We start from the raw sequence: 27,456 nt of genomic DNA, 5'->3' as shown, positions 1-27,456 counted from the left end.
TGTCTCCGAAGTCTAATATTGCTAAGAACTTGAATTTCTATCACTCTACCATTACAAACACTTCCCAAGATCCATGATTTTTTATCCAATAAAGAGTAACCGATTGTTCTGTGTTATGTGTCTGGTTTACATTTAATAAATTGAACTGTTAGTTCTGAGCTGTAAATTAGTCGCTTTTTCAATAATCTCTAACATGACAGCACACACTTTTCTTTATAATAATAATAATAATAATAATAATAAAAACCAATGTACATACAATTTTTACTAAAGCTACAAGAAGCATGTGACAGCTAGAATTTTCTAAAAAGGCCATTTATGAATAGTTTCTGATAACAGTAAAAACTGTTTTTATTATTTGTTAAATTTTTTCTAGATTCTTTCAGAGAAACTGATGTTTCCCAATAACTATTGCAAGCTTTTTTGCAATAATAGTTTCGGAATCACCATCAAAAGAAAAGATTTATGCACAATAGGCGAAATAGCTATGTTTCTTCACGTGGTTTTCCACTAAAATACTTATTTGTAAATAATAATAAGTAATAAAATAAAATAAATAAAAAAGAAACATAAAATTAATAACTAAAACATAAGAGATCAAACATTTATGCACAATAGGCGAAATAGTTCCCTAACTTCATAAGTCTTCTGATTCTACTTAAACATTATGTAGAGAACAAAATAGAGAAAATAAAATCACACACTATCTGTAGTGCATCATTGAGCTTACATCACTTACACATATTCCTATGCTTATTACTCGAACTTGGTTCAGTTAACAATGTTCTTCTTAATAAAAGCGAATATATCCTTGTTGGCTACTGGCCTTACATTTGTTTCAGTTATTTCTTTATAATCCGTAGAACATTACTTAAAGTAAATTCGAGTAGTTTTCACGAGGAAAGGACTGCAATTCACATCAAATGTGACTCATAGTCTACAGTACCATTTCGTGGTTGAGTGTTTCTTTGATTGCGCCTAATATCGGGTTCCACCCTGAGAAGTGGTTCGGATGTTTGTCTCATATTGTCTAGATGCTGATAAGCGATGTTGATGAGACCGCAGAATCTTTTGGGAAACGATGAAAAATAATGTCTTTATTGCAACTTCTGCTGTTGTTCTTCAAGTTGAAACAGCATTTTCTTTAGATATTAGACATACACTCACTCACTCAGCATTAACACATGAATATATGATAATAATGAAAAAATACACACAACAAAACACAGCCCACAACACAATCACAAAACAAACTAATTTCTAACAGAAACGCTTCTCAAATTCTTGTTTTCAGCCACACATGTTTCCCATTAATTTGCATTTGTGTATGTGTGTGTGTTTGTCCCTTTAGTTGTCGCCATGTGACGTCATAGTTTGATCTCTGCTTCCATGGAGAAAAAAGAGGCGTGTCTGACCCTAGCCTTAAATAGAGTAGTCTTGGTTCTTTCTGTAAACAAGTTATGTTCTGAAATATGTATCAAATTTTGGTGAAATTTGAGTGGTACAATTCTCTTCCATTACAACCCTGAGTGATAAATTATACATTCATTCATTCTCTGGTACTTATATGATTCTTTCTTCTAAAAAATCTCTAGCACATATTATAATCTTCGTATCTCTTTCTTCCTTCTTCCAATAGCTTCGGTTATGTTTACACGTCTTCTTTCAGATATTTCTTTGTCTTCAAATGGTTGCATAAGTTCTTATACGTCCTATTAACTCATATTCATACATAAAGTGTCTCTTGATTTTTCGATTTGCATCTTAACTACTATAGCACTAATGATGCATTACGTATCTTAATCTTCACAAATCCAAAATAAACAGTTAATGAGAAAGTCAACATTACATAGGTAAATAATATCATGAATGAAAAAAAAAAAAAAATTCACTCCTTTCAATTAACACAGTAATTTTGTCAATCAGTGGCATATAAATGTACATATTTATTATATATTTTTTAAATAAATAAAATCCCCTTCCTGTGGGACGCCTACACGTGCAAAATGATATCTACTGAATTGTGTTCAGTAGAAATCTGTTGCAGCGAGGCAGTTTGTGCAGTTATTTAGAAGTAAATAAAGAAAACCAATAACCAGATAGTGGTTTCCTTTGGACAATAAAAAAGAATTTGTTCTTCAGTTTGCATTTATACGTTTCATATTTAAAGCATAACATCAAAAAGTAATCTGATAGATATTATTTCGTAAAAAAAATAAATTAGTGAATTCTACTACTATCTTTTGGCTGTTGCTTATTAGAAATTAGAAATTGTACTACTATCTGTTGGCTGTTGCTTAATAATAGTTGTGCAGTGTCTCGTGGCGAAGGGGGTGTCCAGGAATAGCTCCTCTTCATATGATGAAGCTATCCCTGGGGCGAAGGGCCCACTAGAGGTAAGAGGTAATTAATATAGTTATAATTAGTATATTTTTAACTAAGTTTAGTTCATAAGAATTGAACGAGTTTAATATAATGTATTTTTTTTTTTAATTTTTTAATGAAAGCGTAAGAGAGTAATATTTTTGAAATATTCATAAAAACGAGAAAATAATAATTATATGTCATGTTTTCAATTATGTTTGTAATTTTATTGTAAATATTTTAATATATATATGTCATGTTATGTTTTTTCTAAATAATTATCTTTGTATATTTTATGAGTAGATAATTATGAAATGTTCATGTGATTACGCTACTGCGTAATTATATATTTAAATGTTTTGTTTTGTTTGTTCATGTTTTCATTTTACATTTTCATTTTGTATATACTATATATCAATGTTTTTGTTTAACTAACTTGTTTGTTAGCTTTAATAATTATTACCAATATACTTTTGTACTTAGCTCAAATGTTTTCTTTTCCTTTTAAATATTGAATGTATATTAACAGTGAATTTTGTAAAGTAAGTAAATTAAGCTGGCAAAACAGGATAGTCTGTGATAAACTTTCTGTTGGAAAGGAAAACAAACACTGTATGTTAAAGGTAAATACAAAATATTTATTGTACTTATAAAGATGTAAACAATATCTTAAGAAGATATTGTACTTTGATTTGTAACTTGTTAATGTAGCGTTGTTACTATATATGCACACAGGAGGGCTATTTTTTCAATCTCTAGTAAAGTAGAAATAAGAACATGAATACATAAATTCATCAGAATAAATCTAGTCATTAAAGTACTCATATAACAACTTGACGTAAACGTTTCAACGACCAAATTTTGTCATTCTCAGTACATGTTTCTTAAGGACATCACACTCCTTGTGGAACTACATTTTCTCATCTGCTGTAGAAATAAATGTTAATAAATTTTGAATTACTGCCTTTAAATTACCTTGTCAGGTAAAAGATGCCTGTGAATTATATATCTACACAATGCTATCTTGTTAATACAGCTTTACGTGATGGGAACTGGTATGGATTTCTTACTGAATCACGGGTGGTTTACCTCTTAAATCTGTTTTGTTTGTCCATTTTACCTGAATTAAAAACTTACTTTCAGTTCAACGAAATCTTGCAACTTATATAACAATCCTCAGCACATTTGTAAATTCATTTAACTTGCTATGAAGAACCGGTACGAATATTTCATTGAATCATTTTGACGAAACTTTTAAACTCTGCATTGTTTTCAACTTTACCGATACTCAAGTAAAAATTGTGGCAATGCCGACCAAGATACATATCTGTGCTCCAAACTTAATACACTTAACAAAATTATAAATCTTCGAACAACACTTTATTTTTCACTTGCGAAATATTGTTCTAATGTTGCTAACTCAAGATAGCACACTCTGATATATCACACAGGAGCAATCCTGTGCTATTTCTACATAGCTACCGTTGTAATTAAGGTATTTATCATATCTTTGCAAGAATTTATGCCCTCCGCAAAGTAGATTTTTTTCCCTTTTTACTTACTTATGGTCACTATAAGCCTTTGCTAGCTTTGAGGTGCACTTTCATCTCTATAATCTTGAACTGCACACATGTCTTGTCTCTCGTAACAATTTTGTCCAGGAAACCCTCCCCTTTCGCTTCGTAGCGTTCCGAAAATTTCAAGGCCGAGTCAGCAGACATTTCAGAAATTTTGAATTTACGTCTTTAATCAATTTCCGCCCGTGACTTCCTTTGCCATTCACCTTGGTACGTCCCTTTTAAAACTTTCTATGCCCTCATACACATAACTATCATTCATAAAGTTCTCGCTGTAGAGCTCATTCATTCGATGACAAATTGTGGCTGAAACCTAGAGAAAGCGATTTACAGCATTAGATCACACTTGGTAAGCACTACGATTACACTTGATATGTTCCTACGCTTGATACTCGAAAACTATTAACATGGAGATTGAAAAAATAGACATCTATATTTATAGTATGTGTAGGTAGCATGGGCGGAGTTATGGGGGGCATTGCCCCCCAACTTTTTGACAAAAAGTAAAAATGAAACTTATAAGACTCTTTAATTCTCATTTGTATTTACCGTGCTCCCCTCCCCAGCAAAAAAGGTCTGCCCCCCAGCAGACAATTTCTAACTCCGCCCATGGTAGGTAGGTAGGCTGATATAAAGGTAATAAATCGTAAGAATCGTTCATTAGGACTAAAATAAGACATACCGTATATATAATGTGTAAGTGTGTTGGTAAATAGCTAGATATAGAAGCAATCTTAAATTTTAAGAGTCATTCACTCGGGCTAAAATAGGATGTAGTCTTGAAATATATATATACAATATGTGTGTGTAGAGGTAGGTAGGTAGATAAATGTAGAGGTTACCATAAAATCATTAGACTAAAATAGGAAATAATGTTGAAATACATAGAGACGCATAACTCTTGTAAATGAAAATGTATCCAGTAATATTACAACGGATATAAAAATATGTTAGTGTAAAATTGAGTTATTTGGTATAATGTTGTTTGGCGAACTTTTAAAATTAGTATTAAAAAAACAGTAGTCTTGTCAATGAATGAACTGGATTTTCCGTTTTTTCTTCATAGGGTTGTAGAATTAGAAGAAATCGCAATTAATTCCAGGCAATTAATTCCTTTCGTTGTAGTAAAAGAATATTTATTTTTTTAAAACAATGTTAAATGGGTTAAATTATGTAAGATGTGGGTTGCTCAAGAATGCTAAGAAGTTAGGGTGTGCGTGTGTGTTTTTAAGTAAGATTAGATGGTAAATAATCTAAGAAAAATTATATTCTCCCTCGCTCTCTCTCTTTTTATTGAAGAATAACACAATTAGCTTGTTTAACTAAATTTTCATTTAAATTCAGCAAACTGGTAATTTAGAGGTAATTTTGTTGTTCAAATTTCATATATATATTGCATATCAGTAAATAGGGCTACATGTGTTGTTTTAATAAAAGATAAATTTTACAAGTTGTCGATTACCTTTCTACAAGTATGTTTATAATTCGTTGGTTTCCAATATTGATAAGGTCATTATGAGTATTAGTATATTTATAAGGTTGTAATAATAGTAATTTTTCACGTAGAATGTTTTCAACATCATAAGTAATAATCTGGTTCTAGTCACATTGCTTAAATTATCTAAGTAATATGATAATATAATGTTCCTATATGTTACTTTTAAAAGACTTTAGTTTAGTAAATTTTGTCACTTGTCAATCCATTGTATTGGTTTTATACAATGCTCTTTTGCTGTCAAATGAAAACCTATTCTCTGGCTTCTATCTTTGATCTGTGGTGTATTAGTTAACAACATCGTTAATTGCCTACATATATAATTATTAAAGTCAAATGTGTTTTGTGTATCTTCAGTCTAGTCTTTTGGGGTTTGCCCAGTTTGCATAAGGAGTTTGTCGCCGCATGTTGAGAGTCCGTCTATGTTCGTCATTATATATTTTGTGTATTTGTTCAGTAAAACTTTCAATTGACATATTGTGATCATAGGTCTTATTTTGTTCCGTTTCTGTCTTCAAATAATCTTGCTTTACTCCTTGGCTATTTAAATAATTAATCTTTTTTCGCTGAGACTAATTTTTCAGTTTGATCTGGAGTTCTTCATAGGAAGAAGCTATTTAAAAGATATATTTATTGATGACTGATATCGTAAGTATTCTGATCTTCTTTAATTTCCTACTAGATTAATGCACAGTAATGCAGGATCTTGGTTCACAGGTTCAAATGGCCATAACTTACATGAAACTGAATGAAATTTATTGAAATAAAAACTAACATTATCAATATAGTTCTGTCAACGTCTGTGGTTGTAGAACTGATAAAATCTCATAACGCATTCTTGATTTGGTTATTGAAGACGTGTTCGTGCAAGAAGCAGTCCAAGTGTAGAAAAAGGTGATAGTGGGCGAGAGGTCTGACGAATATGTTGGACGATATGTTGAGTTTCGTATCCTAATAAGTGTTCTGCAACATCATTTGCACGGCACTATTGTTACTAACATGATTGAGCCTTTTATGTTCAACAATGCTGGCCATAGGCGTTGAAAGTTTGATGCATTTGGTCAATTTCCTGATAATTTTCAATCGTGATGGATTCGCGCGGATTGAGGGGTTCACTCCATCTAAAGATCACTACACCATTGCCATGATCTTCGGGTATAACAGTTGTTTTAGAAAGTGTTTAGGAGCAGAAGCGCAATCTAGCTTTCGCGCGAAATGTCATACAAGATCTACAACGCGTTCTAAAACCGAATCTGTTTTATTGTGCAGGAGCAGCGTTTACCATCATAATCATAGATTCAGTGGTAGAGCGTTCACCTCTGGTGCAAGGGGTCCCTGGTTCGATCCTAGCTCACGCCAAGTGAACTTTATGGTGGACAAACCCGTGTGCGATTCTCCCGTTTCCTCCCACTCTTCATTCCATTATTCCATTCATTTCTCATTGTCACTGCCTCCTGAGCCTCGCCGGCATATCCATAGGACATAAAATTGAAAGATATCATTTCATTCATTTTATTTCATAATCATAGATTCTACCATTACTACAGGTAGTTTGCCGCAGCTGAGAAGCTTCCATGCATCACGTTCTTCAGCTAATCTCTTCGTCTTGTCGTATTAATTTTCTTTTTTAATACCGTCCATCAGCTGTAGGCTCTTTCCCTCTCTCTTTTCAACTTCGCCTTAGCTTCTGATATAATGCCTTCTCAGTGAATGTCCTAAGTAGTTTCTCTTCCTCTAAATTGTACTTTTCTCGTCCACTATTTCTAACACTTTCTTATTGATTTCCCGTCCAATCTAGGTAAATTTCTGTACTCTTCTTCACAGCTGTATTTAGAAAGCCTCCAGTCTTTTTTTTCTTAATTAAAAGTACCAATTTGTTCGATTCTTTGTACATTTTTGTGCTACGAATGTGTTCATCTTTTACTCATTTCATAATTTCTCGAATATCGTGCGACGGAAATCCCGTATAACTTCTCGCATCGTTGTCCCCGAGTCTGGATGTCCTTTAATTTGCAATCAGCATTAAACCAATGTTCGGGGGACTTACTTTGTCTTATGCTAAATACCGATGACAGAGCTGACACGCTGCTCAGTTATTTATGCATGCTACACTGAAGTTTAAATTCGTGGAGGTAGATTCGACAGAAATGGTTTCAATACATCAAAACGAAAACACAATCCATACTTTCTACGAGGTGTATATCTAAAATAAGTAACACATAAGCTGTTGAACGATATATAACACGGTGTATATATATAGATAACATCACTAGGATCACAGTCATGGTTTAAATTGAGGTACCCCAAATCCTGCATTACTTGTGCACCAACTCACTACTTATCAAATAGTTATGAAGGTACTATAGTTAAAAGATTGTATTAAAACTAGTAGTTTAGCAAATATTCTAACCAAACGTCTTCTTAAGCGTTATTTTGCTAGAATCGTTCTGTTATTATTGTTTCATGTTTGTATTTTGTGGCTTTTCCAGGAACGAAAAAGAAGGAAGATATCAACATAGCATTTATCTAGTATATAAGGGAAAGAAGAGACATGTTTAACCTGGTAGTAGATTAAGTTTAATAATAATTATAATAATAAATAGCGATTACCTAGGTTCTTTGTGATCCGAGACAAACCTATAACTCACATTTTCTAGTAATTTGAGAGTTAATAAACCGTTGATTTATTGGTTAGTTGGAATTTATCATCCATTTTCAATACCGGGGTTGTATGAGATGTAGACCTATAAGGTGCAATACAAATTTCGGTAAAACAATCAAATTTCAAAGTCCTCCGACCGAGAATCGAACTCGAGGTCACGTGTATCAAAGGTGCGCACTCTAGCTACTAGCCAGTGGAGACAGATAATAAATGATTGAGAATTGGTGATTGGTTGCAATGTGTACTTCAAATAATTCTTCTTTCTCTCCTCAGTCATAGGTTGTAGGCAATATGCAATTTTAAAACTTTTCCCTCCCTTGGAAGAGCTGTTTTATACTTTTGATAAGGTCTCTTCTTCGTAACTGCATCTAGATATTCTATCGTTGTTCTTCCTCTTCCTGGTTTTTCTTCTGCCTTTTCCTCTATTAACACGATAATCCAATCGGAGTGCCGAATAAGTTGGCCAAGCATGCTGTTTCTTCTTTTTCCTATTATCTTCATGATATGTCGTTCTTCATCAGCTTCGTTTAGTACGTCTCCATTCCTTTTCCTTTCGGTCCATGATACGCACAGCATTCTGCGCTAATACCACATTTCAAATGTTTCCAGCTGGAATATTTCAGGTTTTCTCAATGTCCGTGTCTTTGATCCGTAAAGCGCCACGCTCCATACCAGAGTCTTAATAAATCGTTTCCGAACGTTCAACGACACATTTCTTGATGCTAGTAGTCCTCTTTTCTTATTGAATGCTTGTTTAGCGTGCGCTATTCTGGAACTTACGTCCTTTTCACTTCTTCAGTCCAAGAAATTAGACTTCCTAAATAAAGGAACGTCTTAACGTCTTCAATTTTCTCTCCCCCTAGCCATACATTTACCTCTTCCTTTAAAATAATTAGACACCATAAAAATAAACATTATCATCAAAATAAACAATGATAGGATTTTTTAAACCTTTATTTGAAGTCGAACTTCCCAAGTAAGGAAAAGAATCTTAGAAATATACCGCGATCTCTGTGTATATATTGGAAACCTCTTTTATATTTCATAATTTTAAATCTAAAATCTTCACGGCCGTCGTCTTGAGTTTTCAGTTTAGTTGATATTTATTATTATTATTATTATTATTATTATTATTATTATTATTATTATTATTATTATTATTATTATTATTATTACTACATAATACGTAGTATGTAGTACATTATGTCTATAAGGAAAATAGATGTTACAAAAGAATATGATCGGTTGTATGGTAGTAGCATTGAGAGCATGAATTAATGAATTATTATTAAGGTTTCCGATCTTGTATCCTATTAATGTTTCACTTTTTTAGTATTAATCAATGAAACCAATTCCTTTACAGGAATGAATAGTTAATGTCCTTTAATCTGAATTCATTTTGCAAGATTTAGTCTACAGTTATGTGCTACAGAATAGAGAATACATTTCAACTGGAAATCGAACATGAAACTATATGCACCGAAAACAACTTAAGAGTCGAAACGCAAACAAACAAACACATAAACTATGAATAAAAAATACATATAAATGAAATATATGTAATATTCTTTTGTGACTTCTATTTCATTTAGTGTTACGTTAATGTATGTTTTATTTTTAAGGAAAACTGCAGAGGTGGCTGCAGTACATTTTTAACTCGCCTAAGCCGGTCCCCAGCCCGGTTGCAAAAGCAGGAGGGAAAATGTACGGCCAACTTCACCTGGAGGAAGATTCAACGGCACCTGGAGTCAAATTTTACGAAGAGGACTGCGACTGTGTAAGTTTAGTCTAAAATCAGTAAAGGTATAAAAAATTGAAATATGCATAATAAAATTGTTATTTTCATTGACTGCGTAGTTATTTTAAATACTCAGCCATATTTGATCCTTATACTAACATGACAATGTCTACAAAATAGTGTGATAACTGATAATAAGTTGTATATAAAGAAAACTATGCATTCAAGATAAATGACAATGTTACTGTTTAATATTAATAAAAGTATGTTCATTTTAAATAGCTTTTACCTACAGATTACGTCATGTTTGGTGAGGCTTTCCACTATTGTAACTTACATTAAAAATATTAATCCTTCAGTTAAGAATTGCATCGAACCCAGAATATTGATATCAACTTCTACTTGTGATACATAGATAGATAGATTTATATATAAAACTTACTAAAGAATTTAAGTTTTAAATTTTAGCTTTAACCTAAAATTCAGCCATTAAAAAATAATATCGTTATTTTGATGTTACGTTCTAGACTTTCCGTTTGTTTGTCTCTTGAGGCAAGAAAAACAAAATAGTCTATTTGATAAGAAAATTGACTCACCTTGTGCCTCTGTGTTTATTACTAAAACGGAATAGTTTCTTTTTCTCAGGGAATATCAGCACCATTTTTATTATTGTATAACCGGTCCTTACTTTTACGAGGGTGGTTCAGCATGCTCCGCCTCTGACTCCTGTCAGAAAACCAAACCAGTTATTTTTCAACCTAGTCCCTTGCAACATGAACACATGTCTCCAATCAGTTTTCAAGTGCTTCAATTCCAGCGGAAAAAAAAATCTTTTGATTCGTCCAGCAACCATTCATTCACAACATTCGTCACTTCTGAATCACTGGCAAAATGTTTTCCACGAAGATTTTTCTTCATGTTCGGAAACAGGTGGAAGTCACTAGGGGCTAGGTCTGGAGAATAACGGGCATGAGGGACAATTTCGAACTCTGCTGTTTGAATTGCAGCCACCACAACTTGGGAAGTATGGGCAGGAGCATTGTCGCAATGGAACAACACATCATGATCCAATATTCCGCGGCGTTTTTCCTTGATTGCAGTACGTAATTGTTCAATTAGGTTTGCAAAATAAACACCTGTGATTGTTTTCCCCTATTTGAGATAATCTATCAAAAGAATTCCTTCTGTAGTATCCCAGAAAACAGATGCCATGACTTTCCCTTTGATGGTTGAACCTTGAATTTCTTCGGTGGTGGAGGATTGGGGTGTTTCCATTGCATACTTTGACGTTTACATTCGGGATCGAAGTGATGAACCCACGTTTCATCTATTGCAACAAATCTCCTTAGAAATTTTGGCTTGTCAGCCTTTATTGTCCATAACAGGTTCTGACTTGTCACACAACGTATCCTCTTTTGCTGGGCCGTCAGCATTCGCGGCACTCAACGTGCAGAGATTTTTTTATTAACAAATTTTTATGTAGAATGGAATGTACACTACCAGTTGAGATGGCAGACAGTCACTCACCGTTCTGCTAAAATCATGTCATGCACTTTTGTAATCATTTCTGATGTGGTCACTACCATTCTCATCTTTACAGGTCTACCGACCACATTTAAATTCATGGCACCATTTCTTCACTAGGTCATATGTAAGGCTAGTCTCTCCAAGAGTTCCCACCTTATCTGCACGGATGTTGTTCGGTGCTACATTTTTCTTGAGTAAATATTTTGTCACTGCTCGGACCTTTGATTTCTCCATTTCTTCAAATGTAGCTATACTTCTTACTAATCATCACCCTGTAACAAACAGAAATTCTTGAAACTTTGTGGATATTAGTCTAAATTATGCTCAATATTATGTATAAAATTACAAGTATCTACTGTCACTAGAAACGGGTCAGGAGCGGAGCATGTTGAACCAACGTCGTACATTTCCTATTGTAAATCTTGTTTTCTTTAATTAACGATTAGTGCAAACTATTCAATGACTTGATTGTGATCTTTGATTATCGTTAATAATTGTGTATTTCACGTCAATTTTCTATGTTTATAAAAAATACCATTTACATTAACAGCGAACTTCCACAATATGTCTTTAATTTATGCTCAATGTGGATGTTCCTCAATTCATTTTTGGCTGTTGTAAACACTAATTCCACTGGCAGATTTAACATTTCGCAATTTAGTGAATTTTTGGACTAAGGTCATTGAACGCTTATTGTGGCTTGTGTAGTTTGTCAGTTAGATTTATTCTGAAAGCTAGTTTAAATTTTTGTTGGCATCAAAGTGAAATAATTTTCAATTGACGATTCAACTCCAAGTGAAGGCAATGTATCCAGCTCCAATGTATGAAATAATGTAAAATATTCTCAGAAAACATCTATTGAGATCCTGTTTAGGTTCCTTGATAAGACTGAATCTTAACGGTGAAGTTGTATAAAATGGAAAGATACCAATATAGGATTCATTACATTCGCCCGAAATATTGTAGATCCCTGAAATCAAAACATCTTTAAAATTATTTTTGTATGTTGATGAGAAACTTTCGACAGTGGTACCAGATTTTATGAGAAATTAATTCCAAAGGCATTGCCTACTTTCTTTAACCTTTCAGAAAAGACTGGCCAGAGGGATAAGGAACCCATGTTTTGTCAACTTTCGTAGTTATTTTTTTCTTTTTTTAATGATATTCCCATGCTGAATTTTTCCATTTTTCTAGCGTGTGTGTGACAAAGCCATTTTTCTTCCTTAAGCAAACAGTGTTTCGATGTTTTTATTGAGTTCTGTTCTTTTGTAGAATACTTGAAGGCTCTCAAAAGAAGTTTTTCCAAATAATCTCTTTGATGGGGTGGGAATGTGCCGATTGTTTATCAAAAAAATCTTAGGTTTTTATTTTTTCGTAGACCGAAGTGAAGAATTTGTTGTGCTTCCTATAAATGTGGATGTCCAGAAAATTAATGCTGTTTTCTGACTTTTCTTCTGTGATGAATTTTATACTATTGCGAATGCCCTTGAATTCTTTGACTAGGTCTGAGAAGGTGTTCTTATCTTTGTAGATGATCAAAAAATTATCAACATACACTATCTACCAAAAGTCACCGCTACCAAAAATCAACGGTGAGAGATGTAATCCTGAAATGGAAACGTCACGGTGTCACCAGTGTTCCTAAACGGCCCGGCCGACCCAAGAAATTGACGAACAGGGACCGGAGAGTGCTGAAACGAGTGGTATCCAGCAATCGCCGTCAAACTGAATCTTCCATCTAGCACGAGTTCCACACTGCATCGGGCACATTAGTTTCACTGAGCACTGTCAGGACAGAACTGCATGCACTTGATTTCCATGGTAGAGCAGCTGCCCACAAGTCACACATTACTCCAACGAACAAAGCCAGGAAGTTGGCATGGTGTAAGGCTCATCGATATTGGACCCTAAACCAATGGAGAAATGTGTTATGGAGTGATGAATCACGCTACACGTGTTTCATGTCAGATGGTCGGATGTGAGTGTGGCTACATCCCGGGCAACGCTTCTTACCAGACTGCATTGTGTTAACAGTGAAATTTGGTGGTGATGGTGTAATGGTGTGGGGTGCATTTTGTTGGTTCGGCCTAGGCCCGCTTGTTGTTGTGCCTGGTAACACGAAGAGTGCAAATTATTTGGACGTTTTGGACAATTCAGTACTTCCCACATTGTGGAAATTCTTTGGAATGCACCCATGTTACGATCAGGATGATAATGCCCCTTGCCATAAAGCTGCCAATGTTAAGTCGTGGTATTACGGGAACAATGTGAGGGGTCACAAAATTCCAGTGGTCTGCTCAATCGCCGTGGAACATCTGTGGGATGAATTGGAGCGTTGTTTAAGATCCAGACCAACTCGTCGAAATTCAACTATAGAAATCGCGCCCAGTCGATAGCCAGTCGGGAGACTTTGAATTTAGCACAAATAAGTCGTCATAAAGTTTGTGGTCCCTCTGGAAGAAGAAAAAGCTAAACGTTGCCATACGTAGTACTTTCCTTTCCCTCGCCCCCTTTTCTCTCTCCCTCTCTTTCCCTCCAGTGTGTGTGTTCAAGCATTCAACTCGAGAGCGTATCTATCTCAAACTGTTTTCCTTTTAACAGAAAGAAGGAAAGAAAAGGGATCATTGACAAAAATTTGGCAACAGTTTGGGCTCAGTTTATTGCCCGTCAGTCAGTTTTCAAGGGAGAGGAAAAACAAACAGGACAGTATGAAAAGAAACCGCACACGAGAGCGGCTTCCCTTTGTGAGCAAGTGGCTACCTATAGGGTGAGGCTACTATACCGCACTTGGAACCGCCTTGCAGAAGGAGTGGGCTGCCATCTCACCTGATACCTATCAGCAACAGATGGAAAGTTTTCCTCGGAGGATACATAATGTGATCCAGGCCCTACTCAATATTAGGTGAGTCACGATTTGCTTCATTCCGAAAGTTGTGGGGTGACCGGTGACTTTTTGGAAGATAGTGTATGTACCAAAAATATTTGGGGAATTTGTACAGGGTGAGTCAAAAGTCCTTGGGCACCTACATAAGTTTGAAAATCGACGGGAAAAGTAAAAAGTGATGATGGAAACAGAGGTTTGATGTGGGGCCGCAACTTTTGGAGTGTATGACATTCATGGCTGCCATCTTGAAATCCGCCATTTTGGATTCAAGTCAATTTTTGTAAATGGGAATATGACACATCAAATAACACCAGCTTGAGCTCAGGAATTTAGTGGTGTAATTTGTTTTTTTTTTTCTATCTTGTACAGTTTAGAAGTTATTAATGTTCAAAGGTGGGAAATTACCTTGATACTGACCCAGTTCTCTCTCTGTTCCAGTGATCTAAAATGGGTCTGACACGTGAACAGAAGATCGAAATCATCCTTATATCAGGGGAACGCAGCTACCGGATGATAGCAGCTGAATACAACAGACGGCACCCAAACAGAGAACCGGTATCGCACAGCACGGTGGCTCACGTGATCACCAAATTCCGGGAGGCGGGCTCTGTTCAAGATGGGCACGTAGTGAGCGACCAAAGACTGCCACCAATGAGGAAACTGCAACGGCGGTTGTTGCGTCGTTTGTGAAAAGTCCTAAACGAAGTACCCGTCGTGTGTCCCTAGCATGTACAATAAGCCAATCCTCCGTTGTCCGGATATTGCACGCCAATCAGTGGCATCCTTACAAGCTGCACATGGAACATAAACTGAACGAGGATTACCCTGATCGCCGGTTGGAGTTTTGCATGTGGGCTACTGAACAACACGAACTGGATTCTGCGTTTGCCAAGGGCATACTGTTCAGCGACGAGGCGTATTTCACTTTGAGCGGGAAGGTTAATCAGCATAATTGTCGGTACTGGTGTGACGCAAATCCGAACTGGGTTGACCCGAGTCAAGAACATAGTCCAGCGAAGGTGATGGTGTGGTGTGGCATATGGGACACCCACATCATTGGGCCATTTTTCATTTACAACACCTTAACTACACCACAGTATCTGATGCTGCTGCAGAACCTTGTGTTTCCTGTCACACTGAACGCTGACGGCATTTTCCCATCTTATTTACAGCATTTTCCCATCTTATTTACAGCACGATGGAGCCCCTCCACACTATGGACTTGGTGTCCGTGAATGGTTGGATGAACAACTGCCAGGGAAGTGGATTGGTCGCCGTGATCCTGTGGAGGGGCCGCCCAGATCCCCTGACTTATCGCCGCTTGATTTTTATCTATGGGGATATCTGAAGCAGATAGTGTATGCTGAGACATTCCGTGATTTGAGACACCTGGAGGAACGCATCCAACAAGCCTGTGACCAAATTTCAGGAGACATTCTCCTCCGTGTGCAGTCAGAGTGGTTGCGGCGACCACAGTTGTGCATTGAACGGGATGGACAACACGTAGAACATGTGTTGTAGCATTCAGTATCAAGGTAATTTCCTACCTTTGAACATTAATAACTTCTAAACTGTACAAGATAGAAAAAAAAACAAATTATACCACTAAATTCCTGAGCCCAAGCTAGTGTTATTTCATGTGTCATATACCCCCTTCCTATTTACAAAAATTGACTTGAATCCAAAATGGCGGATTTCAAGATGGCGGCCATGAATGACATATACTCCAAAAGTTGCGGGCCCTCATCAAACCTCTGTTCCCACCATCACTTTTTACTTTTCCCGTCGATTTTCAAACTTATGCAGGTGTCCAAGGACTTTTGACTCACCCTGTATTTCTCATTGCTAAGAATTTTCTTTTCGAATTATCCATAACTATATAGTTAAGTAGAGGAGAAAATGGGTTTCCCATCCCAAGATCTTTTTGGTTGTGAATATATTCTTCAAATTAGATAATTATTGTCGAGAAGCTTTAAAGGAGTTTTATGACTTCGTAAATGATGAGATCGGATGCCTTGTTTCTCTTAGTTTCCTTTGTGTACAGGATATAGCTAAATTGATCAGTATTGAAGTAAACACAGCTTTGACGTCCAGCGAAGATAGATGTAAATTAACTAGTGATATGATGTCTGGAATGACTTCCATACCATTCTTGATGGAGTACTCAAAAGGTTTGGTGTTAGAAATGAAAAATGTCTAGTGAATTAGCCATTTGCATGACATGTAAGAGTAAGAATCTGGTGATAAGTAATAAAAGTGGTGCTGGTGACGTTCCCAGAGAGGAAGAAAATATTCAGTTACAGTATTCAGTTAAGAAAATATTCAGTTAACATGGAGGCACAAGGTGAGTCACTTTTCTTATGAATTCGTGCCCTATAGCTTCTATAAATACGTGGGTCAGTCAGAAAGTTAGTTGCACTCTTTTGTAAATATTTTCAGTAAAAGGCTATTTTGATGAAATTGTGTGGTAACACTGCAGACACGTAGCTGTATCGTGTGACGTAGCGGCTTTCACGAGGCAAGTGGAAGTGCTCTGATAATTAGTCGTAAACATGTCTCGACAGCTGCAAGTGGCGTCCAAATTGGAAATGCGTGCAGTGATACTTTTTTTTTTGTGGGCGAAAAGGTGTGGTTACACTGAAATTTATCGGATTTAAAAGTCGACGACCAAATAAACTGTTCAAAGGCATTGTGCAAGACCTCATGCAGCACAACAAACGTGCGAACTTCTGACAAAGTTTAGGTGGGAAGTGTGAGATCATCCCCCTTATAGCCCAGACCTTTCACCTTGTGACTTCCATGTGTTTGGTCCCATGAAAGACGAACTTTCAAAATTACGATGCGTGAGAAAGTACAGATAAGGAACTGCAAAACCAACGTGACTGGCGTCACTTTGGTCACTTGAACATCTGGTCAGCCAGTATTTATCTAAACTACTGCAATATTTCCATAAGCGATTAAAGAAAGCACTTAATTCATTTCCAAATAACTGCAGAATATATACTGTGCATAATAACAAGTCAGGGAGAAACACTGAAATGGTTCGTCACTAACTGAAATTTTCTCACCAAAAGCAATGTTTTAAATGTATATATAAAAAAGCAATGAAAGACTTCTTTGTTCAGTAGTGTGGGAAAGAAGCAATTCCCACCGAAGAAAGAACTTATATGCGTCGCAGAATAAAGTATAAATCGAAAATAATAATCACTGTCTTTTCGAAATATACAGAGTGTCCACAAAATATCCTTCTATAACCTGGTATCGTTATATAATGGACTTGAAGATCATGAAAGTAAAAGAAAGGAAAGAGAGAAACAGCAATAGAAAAATAGAGGCATATCACTGAGGATGCCAGTGCCTACTCTGGGCCACCGGGCTGTATGTCAGGCAATATGTAAATTAGGCAATTAAGTGAAGTAATGGAACTACATGATGAATCACAGCAAACTATAAACCCTTATACCTACTGTTATTGCATCGATATTTTATTCGAGTCAGTACACTTGACAAAACATCCATTTAGTCGACGTTTATAGATATAGAAACACTATTATTGCAAAAAATGATGACGGACACTATATACTCATCATAAATTGTTCTGTGTTCAGTTTTCCAATTTTCAGAAAAGGTATAAAAGGCATACTAATCTACTAAGTTTGATCTTAAGTTATCCTTTTTTCGTAACACAATAACCAAAACATGAATTAAGAAGCGGTTCAAGATGTACCCCGGAGAGTAGGCCTATAAGAATATGCGAAGAGTGAATTTATGAAATACAATCCTAAAATAATACTCCTTGACGCGCCACACAGGTAATAATATTGGCTGTTTTATAAGTGTCAAATCTGAAACTCTATCTAGTTTTGAGGTAGACGTCTACTTCTGTAACTATTACTAAATTCCACTTGCTTTTAATGGAACATTTGCTTTTACCTAATATTAAATGAGGCACCAGATACAGTACGAAAATTAGAAGTGGGCTGAAGATGCCACAACAAGAGAAAAGAAACACTGGACATTTAGTAAACCCACCTCTCATACTAAGAAATAAAACGGTTTGCTCAGTTTAGTAAGAGAATTACTTCTCTTACCTTTCAGAAATAAAAATATTTTTTTTTTTATTGAGCTGTTTTTCTTATACAGGGTGCAGCACGTAAAATCGGCCCGTCGTAATATGGTTTATTGCATTTTTGGTTACAATTAAATTATTTTCAGCTTTCTACCAAGAGATGGCGTGTCGAACCTGGGACAAGACACTTGACCTGCAGGTGCACATGAAAAGCAGTTGCAGCCGCAGCCAGTGAAGTGTGTTCAAATAAGTAGAGAAGTAAGCCTCGTTGTGTGAAGTGATAATGCCGTACTTAATAACCGAGCGTGTTGTCATTATTGATGCGTTCATTCGTATTGGATCTTTTGCGAAAACAAAGAATTTGTTTCACGAGAAATTTCCAGAACTGTCTGCGCCAGCAAAAAGCACCATACAGGACTTGATTGAAAAATTGCGGCGTACAGGATTTGTTCAAATTACTCCCAGGAACAGACCACATCTACTAAACACGGAGGATACTTTCAGGGTGGAGAACACTTTCAGCACCTACTGTGAAGGTGAGTAATCATATTCAAAACATTACATTTCATTTTAAGTGTTGAATTTTTTTAATCATTGATTACGTTCATTTTCTGATGTCTTATGAAGGTTTTACGTGCCGCACCCTGTTAAACCATTCTGATACTGTAGGCACATAGTTTCATCTCTTGCCACTTCTCCATGTCGAGTCTCAATGTTCCACAGGCAAATGGACTTCATTCTTTTGCAGAAACTAAACATTGAGTGAACTGATTGATTTGATTTGATTTTGAGTTTAACGCCCCTTTCAGCAACAAGGCTATATGAGACGGAACCTTACTGATTAATCCCGTTAGTCACGATTCTGTAAATAATGTGTATTTTGTGTGAATTTGCCCATCAAAAGTGGAAAAATTGGGAAAAGATAGTGATGCCGATGAGGGAACAGATGATGAGCAGTAACGTGTCAGTGTTGTTTTTGCGAGTGTGAGTGCAAAACAGGAGAAAGAAACAAGTTTAAATAATTCCTGAATAATTTAGTGTTTGTTTGTGTGTGTGTGTGTGTGTATGTATATATTGGTATAATATACTAATATAATATACATATTGGTATAATATGATACCGATAATGGTTGCTATAAAACTGACGCAAGCAAATGTTGTACCGTAATTACATTAGGAAAAAGAAGTATCAGCAGATGCACATGAATATACCGTAAATTCCAGTAATAAGTTCAATGTTTCTTTATTTTCCCACAACATTATTTGTTTTTCCATGTTTATTAATCTTTTTTTTTTCATTCTTTAAAATCAATGCAGTGTAGGTTTTCATTTTTGCCAAGGGTGCATCTTGCATTCGAGGACTTTTTTTTTTTTAATTTTTCGTTAAAAAATTGGGGTTGCGTCTTACATTTGAGGGCGTGTTAGATTCGCGAAAATAAGGTACCGTACTTATTTTCTGGAATGAAAAGTGAATCGAAATCAGATCAAAGACTAGCATATGCTCAAATAATAATCGTATATACTGTGGGTATGATTCCTGCTGGGTTGAACTGCCTCGGATACGAGCCCGAGCAGTGGTTCGAATCCTACTTTAAACAGTAAGTAATATCTCATATAGCCTCTATGTTCCAAAGAGACATTCAACTCCAATCAACCAAGCAATAATTATGTTAATAATAATAATAATAATAATAATAATAATAATAATAATAATAATAATAATAATAATACAAGTCACATAAAACCATATCTCAGGATAATAATTGAGTAATAAATGGGCTCTTTTATTAATATTTAATTTTACTATTAACTGTACTGTTTCGGTGTTCCCTGAAACCTTCCTCAGCAGTCTGTGCATCTCACGTGTAATTCAGCTTATTTCTTCTAATGTTGTCTTACACTATTTCGTATGACGACCGACTGTAGGCAGGTTATTCGAAATTTTCTAACGGAAAAAGGGCATCACAACATCAGCCAAAATTAAGAAAATTGGAATTTCAGAATTTAAAAGATTGGCTGATCATAAAATCAGATAAAGAAGTTACATTTACTGATTTAGACAAATAGGATTACACAAAAATTAAGAACTAAAATTAACAACAACTACATCATTTTAGTTCCAATTCATCGAATGAAGTTTCACAGAAAATCAATAACTTATTGGATGAATCGGAGGTGATAGATGAAAATCTAGCTAAGAGTCTAAAAACTCATCCTCCAATTCTGCTACTAATCTTTGGTTTACCTAAAGCGCAGAAAGAAGGTATCCCTCTTAAGATTCATAGTTCCTGATAGGAACTTTATAACTTCCATTTATAGAAAAGCGAAGTGGTTATCGAATTATAGGCCTATTTTTAAACACGGAAGAAATCAAATATATCATAAATAACAGTGTTGATATTAAAACAGGAAGTTGCTCATTAGTCAATGTCAGTGGTTGAAAATGAACGACGTTGGACGTCGTGCACGTGTATAATTCCTCTTCGGTCAATCTTGCTATCGAATGCACTCAGAAAAGGCTCTAAATCAATCCAATTCAATCATTTAGGAATACGCGAAATTGTAACGTTTTGGAGCCTTGCCTTACCACCAGAAATAACTTAAAAAAAAAAAGTCCAAGTCAACTGTAATTCACTATATGTGTAGCGCTATGGAGAATATGCAGATGATCGGAGATTCAAAGATCAGGAACAACACGAATGATCACCAGGGAGTAATAATATCAGCAGTAAGGAATTCAGCCCTGGTTGTATTAATCGGTTGTCAAGCATGACAGAGTGAGTGAGCACAGTGCAGGAAGGTCAAGAAACATATCAACCTCGTCGCCGCATTAGACAGCGTTACCAGCATTTGATAGCATTTGAAAGGGGCCGCATCGTGAGGTTCCACTAGGTCGGCAGGGCGTTTCGTGCAATTGAAACACATGTGGAACATTCTATTGTCACTGTGGCCCGATGTTGGAGCTAGGGACGCAACAACACATGACGTGAAGCTTCCAATTGACCACGGCAGATCACACAACACGGGAGGATCGTCGCATTATCTGTGAAGCATTACGTAACCCTGTCACGCCTGCCATGCAAACAAAATAATGGGCTCTGTAGAACACCTTTTGTCCTCTGCGTAGTTTTCCAATAACACCAGTGCATAAATAACAGCGTGTGAAGTGATGTTGCACTCGGAATCCTCATGAATGATAGGATCGTGTTGACTGATGAATCTCGATTCTACAACAAAATTTTCGGATAAAATTTTCGGTAAGTTTTGAAAAGTTGTGGTCTGTACACTTTTTTTTTTTTTTTTTGGTTTGATAACTAGACTCATTCACGAGTATATCATACAAATTGGGAATGTTCGGAATATTATATTAGAATGACAAAAAGAAACGTAGAAACTGAGTTAAAGAACTCATTAGAGACGCATGAAATTAAGATACTGTTGTGATAGGTAGCTCGAAACGTCCGTATTTAGACACAATATTGGATCGTTTAAATTGTTACATATATCGTCATCTTACATCGACAGAAATGTGTATGAATTACTTTTCATCAGAACAAGGAACTGAAGTTCGAATATAGACAATGGAAACTTTCAGTGAGGTTTCAATATAAAAGTATAAATGTTTATTATTCAAATGAAGTTTAATATTCACATACAGGTGAAGTGAAAGACAGAATTATCTATATTAGGCATTTCGTAAGCCAAACACCTTTTGTTGTAAATTTTATTGTAGTTTCAGTCGGGACATTTTGTTATAAATTTTATCCCTCAGTTCGGTGGTTCCTATCATGTTTTTCCACAGGCTGATTTTTTAAAAACTCACGGATTTCATATGGGTTTAAAATTTCTAATTGAAGTCCGATTTTCATGTGGTTTGTGGCAAATTATCAAGGATGAATGGAAGATTTCTGGGACTGGTTTAAATTCACCGAGGGTAATATCGCCCATGTATCAAGAAAAACAGCAAATATTCGCGAACCTTACAATGGAATGTGGTTTTGGATTTTTAAAGCGAAATTGCAGAATACAAATTAAGTGTTAGTGAGAATACAAAGTAAATGTTAGTGGTAATACCCATAAATCACATGTTGAGTAGCTATAGCCGGTTTTTTGCGACAAACGACAAAGAGATTTCTTGGGCGACCTAAGGAGTCGATAGCTGACATCTTCCACAACACCCACCTGCGGAGTCCGATGCTTCCCTGTCTCACTCCGAAGCGATTCTGTTTCTTCCAATTTATTCACTAGTGATCATCTTATGTTCCTCTTTGGGGCAGATCGTGAGACAAATTTGTTTCTAAATGCCCTTTGCGTAGCAACAACAGATTCCGTTCTCCAAAAATTTTAACGATAAACTCATGTTGCTCCAAAGAGTACACTATTCTTACTTTGTCCTAATCATACTCACACAGTAGCACAGAATTGTACAGCACAATTCTCAATACAACGACCCAGCTTCTTGTTTCTTATTGACTTTGGCGATGTTGCCATCTAACGAATAAAACTCAAATCTCTACACCGCAACGCACCTCATTCAAATTGTAAGGTACAGTGGCGAATATTTGTTGTTTTTCTTGAAGCGTGGCCGATAATATCCCGGATATATTTAAACCAGTAAACATAGTTCCATAAATCTCCCATCCATCTTTGATCAGTTGTCACAAACTGCATGAAAATGGGACTTCAGTTAGAAATTCTAGACCCAAATAAAATCCGTAAGTTTTTTTTTTTTTTTTAAAAAAAATCACCCTGTAGAAAAACGTGATAGCAACCAACGAACTGAAGGATAAAATTTACAACAAAGGGCCCCATTTTCGGCGTACAATGACACCTTTCTCAGTAGATCTCTGCCACTCATGTACACTTTTCTCACTTGTTACAATTTTACTTTGCAATATTTCGTGTGCATGGTACAAAAATCACCCTTTATTTTTGTAATAAACTATTTAAAATTATTTGGACAATCTAACATTTATTTTATAGAAGATATACAACAGAATATACTACTGTATATGCTAGCCATTTATATGCTTCAATCGCTCCAACCCAATCATAGAGAGGAAAGGAAAGGGATTATGAAAATATGTTATGCGTGGTAATTGCATTACGTTGAAGGAATTTTATCATTGCTGAAAAGTAAAAGAATTTTGAAGTTCAACATTTGATTAAGAGTTTCAATTAGTTCTTTGATTTATACATATGAAAAAAAATATTTATCGCATTTAGAGGACACAAAAAATAGATGACGTGAACTATAATAGAAGTTTTTAGTCTGTGTGGCATGTACTAGCTAAATATGATCCCACAATTTTACAACCGAACAATTTACCTGAGGATTGTATTGTACCGGTGCATCCCAGTTCAAAGTCATTCAAAATCAGATCATTTATGGCCTGCTTCAAAACTAGAAGGTAGGTTGTACTCAATATTAGTACTAAAACTTTTGCTTAGCTTAACAGCGTTCTCTTCTTTGGTGTGAGAGATCCGGATTCGATTTCCGGTGGAAGCTCAAAGGTTTCTGATCTTAAAGTAAACTGTACGTTCAGCACTCTAAGCAAACAAACAAATAAAAAAGCTTGTCAGAGATAGATAAAATAACTATTGCTATTCACTATGAACGTTTCAGAAGAGTAAGAGAAATTTTAAAAATTACTTAGTAGATTTGAGTTTAAAAAAATATACATTTTGGAAATTTATGTAAAAGATTTGCATATGTTCTATATCAAGTGTGATTTTATTTAAAATTGCAACTTTAGTGTTATGATGTTTTGAAAAGTTGCATTTGGACGTAAATATATAATGACATAATAAAATTCCAATAATGAAACTGAGGAAATAGCTGTATCTGCCCACCGCATAGAACATAATTAAATCTCATAATCAACAATCGAGGAAGAAGTGTAAGAGAAACATTAAACAACTTTCCAAAATTTTTGCACATGTTCTTCAGTCATATTATGAAAAACTGTAGTACTCTGTCATCTTTGGCCAATAAAAAAATAAAATATAATTTTGAATTGGCTCAGCTCCTCCAGATTGCCAACAAGCTATTACTTTTACAATGTGGAAGTGTAAGTATGAAGCAAGGTGCCATATATTTTTTCTTGTCTTTTTAATATAAATTACAAAGATTAATTAAAAATAAAAATAAACGGAAAACAAAAAAAAAAGATAAAACCTTCCCATTTTCATATTTCCCTTGATATTTTCATAATTTTATCTATTATTTTCGATACTTTCATTTGCTCTCTTGCACTCCTACTCGTCCCACTATCTTCCTTCACCAAAGTGCATCTACGATAACACTACCACATGATCTTGCATTTCAATATGGCGTCCATCAGGATACCTCTCAGCTATTTATCTGTTCTTTATATCTTTCTTTTCTCCCAACTTCTTCCCCATATGGTGAAGTAATTTAGCGAAAGATTTCTAATTGAGATTTCAGTGTTGTGATCATTATTTCCGCTATTTTCTGGTAAGTAATTCTTTATGCAAAGTGTGACATACATAGAAGTAGTATTAAATTTATATTACATAAACGGAAGCAGATGCACTAAATCGGTTAATGTTGTATTGAGGCACCATCCTTTCTTTCCTGCATGAAGTTTAAACTCGCCCAACCTTGGTAGTTCCGAATAGGGTGTCACTCCGTCAACATGTATAACCACACTGTGGCGGAAAATGGATCGTGTGAAAATGAAACAAAGGACTAACATTTTTTTTTTTTTGTGAAAGTTAAAAAGTTGTCAACGAAAATATTCTAACTGATGATCGAAGCATGTGATGACGTTGGTATGTCCATAGTACAAGTAAACATTTATCTGAAGGAAAAGAAAGACTTCAAGGCAATGATTTTTTAGGCAAACCATGATCTTCAGTTACTGACACAAACATCAACAGATTTGCGAGGTGATCAAAAATTAACTATGCAATGGCTGAACTAATTGATCTTGGATAGGGAATTTGTTCGGAGAATTATCACAAAAGAATTAAACATGGGGAAAATCTGTTCCAAGGTTATGCCGGAAAATATCTCGCAGGAACAAAGACAGCGCTTCAAGAATTGTGTGTGGCTATGTTAGAATACATCGGAAAGGAACCAGGCTCGCTGGAATCTGTAATACCTTCGACTAAACATATATAATTTGCCTACAGCCCAGAGGCTACGCAGTAATCTATGGAGTAAAAATGTCTTGCTTTCCCAAGATCGAGAAAAGCACGCATTCAAGCTCAAAACTTCAGGCAATGCTGCTTGTTATTTGACGAACATGGAATTATACACTAGCCAATAAGGTCCTGTCTGTCTCCAATAAAATTACTCATACTCACTGGATCTCTCAATACATGGCTTTTTCTTCTTTTCCGTAGACTAGAGTCTAGGATCAAGGGAACTCGTTTTACCTCAATCGAAGAGATTGGATTTCCTCAGGATTTTCCATTTCCTCCCACATTCAGCCATTCAATTTTATTAATCATTCATCTTACTTCGCCTAAAGAGCATAAATAGGGGACGTAAAACCAGAAAATTTATTTTATTTTATTTTTAGGAAGAGGCAGATCTCCTAATTCAACTCATAGAAAATGACTTCTAGTATTGTTCCCAACAGGGTAACAGCATATGCACCTAACCTTTTAATTTGTTCCTAAGAGTTCTCAGACCACCAATCGGAGTTGTTATATGTTTCAGTGAATTAGGAGAATGCCCGTTCTTCCCACTGGAAGAAAAAGATGTATTGAAAATATTTGAAAGGTAATACAAACTTTGTCTGCTTTTTAAGATACTTGTTGAAGCAAGTTTGATTTTATCTGAAGTTATCTAAACCCTTACACAATTGTCAATAATAACATTTTATATCAGGAATAAGGCTAATCGTTTTCTCACAATCCAAATCGATGGATTTATCCAGTTCATGCGAATCGTTAGGCAAAATCTTTATAAAATTAAAATAGGAAATTACGAGGGCTGGAAAGAAATAAGTGATAACATTTAAATCTTTCGTGAACCATATATTGTATAATCATGAGACTTCTACAGGACCTCAACGTAATCCTTTGCAGCATGTTTCACCCGTTGCTAGATATGGAGAAGACGCGGGATACCAGCAGCGTTGCCCACTTTGTGGATGTCTGCAAGAGAGCGCCCTATAGCTCGAAATATGGCGTCTCTGGTGAAAAAACGCATCCCTCGCAGTGGTTCTTTCACTGTAGGGAACAGATGAAAGTCATGTAGACTCATGTCGGGTGAATAGGGTAGATGCTCTAGAACCTCCCACTCCCATCATGCAAACACGTTCCTCACATCAACTGAGTTGTGTCAACAGGTGTTTTAATGTAAAACAATGAGTGGGTCCCTTATGTAGTTGGGTCGTTCCTGCGCAGTGCAGGACGATGTTCCAGAAACCTGCGGTAGTACATTGCATTTACGGCCTGGTTCGGAGGAACTGCATGCCGTAATATGACACCACGTATATCGTATGCCACTATCAGCATCACCTTCACATTCCCCGGTTCCTGACGCAGCTTCTTAGGTCGGGGAAATGATGAGTGGCGCCATTTATTTGATTGGCGCTTAAGTTCTGGCTCATAAGAACACACCCATGTGTCGTCAAGTGTGATGATCCTGTCCAGAAACACGCCACTTTCCCGCCTGTAACATGCCAAATTATCACCGGCGAGGGTGTATCTATGCCATTTTTGAGTATCTGTTAGGTGATGCGGTACCCACTGGGATGCAGTTTTTCGGCAACAAAGGACATTAAGCAACATATTCAATACTGTAGTGTGGGATGTTCCTACCTCGTTAGCCAATTCCCTGGTAGTCCACCTCCTGTCCATATACAGCAAAAATTGAATCAATTCAATGACTCGATTGTCGACCCCATGTCGACCTCCACCTGGTTCCTATTGCACACTATCACGTCCTGCACGAAACGTTGCAATCCAACGCGCCACAGTCCGATATGGCAGTGCGTCATTACCGCATGCTTCACGTAGTCCTGAGTGGCATTCCCTGGCGTTTTTTCCACAGTCCACTTCGATTTTTATCCATGCACGTTGTTCTACCTTGGAAAACAGCCCTTTTGACAACCTACATTCAACACACTCCACTACTATCACTGCAGCATATACACTAGTGG

This window comes from Thermobia domestica, unplaced genomic scaffold (genome assembly GCF_964235325.1).
Source record: "Thermobia domestica unplaced genomic scaffold, izTheDome1.hap1.1 HAP1_SCAFFOLD_536, whole genome shotgun sequence".
In the NCBI taxonomy this organism is placed as follows: domain Eukaryota; kingdom Metazoa; phylum Arthropoda; class Insecta; order Zygentoma; family Lepismatidae; genus Thermobia; species Thermobia domestica.
Note: the sequence above shows the minus strand (reverse complement) of the source record.